This window comes from Wasmannia auropunctata, unplaced genomic scaffold (assembly GCF_000956235.1).
Source record: "Wasmannia auropunctata unplaced genomic scaffold, wasmannia.A_1.0 LD334420.1, whole genome shotgun sequence".
In the NCBI taxonomy this organism is placed as follows: domain Eukaryota; kingdom Metazoa; phylum Arthropoda; class Insecta; order Hymenoptera; family Formicidae; genus Wasmannia; species Wasmannia auropunctata.
Genome location: NW_012028470.1, coordinates 1 through 753, shown reverse-complemented (window position 1 = coordinate 753; position 753 = coordinate 1).

The window sequence follows — 753 nt, the reverse complement described above, 5'->3', positions numbered from 1 at the left end:
TTCTCTCTCTCTCTCTCTCTCTCTCTCTCTCTCTCTAACTCATTTTTTATTCACTCTCGTTTTTTCATGATCTCGATATTTCTTTAGATACTCTTTAGATACCTCTCTTTCAATTCCTCTTCTCTTTTCGATTTCTTTCTTTCTTCCATTATTTTCTCTTATGATCTCGATGTTTCTCTGGATTTTTTATATTCTGTCACTTTATATTGTGTTTTCATTTTTTCATCTTTTCCTTACTTACATTTTTTTATTTTTTTAAATAAATTATTATAATATATATAAAATTTTAATTTTATAAAAGTTGACAAAGAAAAAACGAAGAAATGGCGATGGCAAATTTGGAAACGGAATATCAAAGTGTACAGGAAGAACTTGAAAATATAAACCCCGTTGACTTATTTACCCCAAATCATATATTAGATGCCGTTCGAATATATGACTCTACTGTGTAAGTTTATTTAATATTTTATTCCTAAAAATTTGATATTTAAGAAACAATACATAATATATTTGATAAATATTTGCTACGATTACATATATATATGTATATACAGGGTGTCCCAAAATAAACTTTTGTCCTTAAAATGTCATATTCCTGACTCAATTCTGAGAAGATTTTTCCTTTACCAAAATTTTATCCGAAGCTTAGTTTTCAAATTATAACAAGAAATAGTTAGCGAATTATGGGCCGCGTATGGAAGGTAAACAGGGGCGCGCAACTTACTGTCGAACGCAGGCGGTACGCGGGGCCCT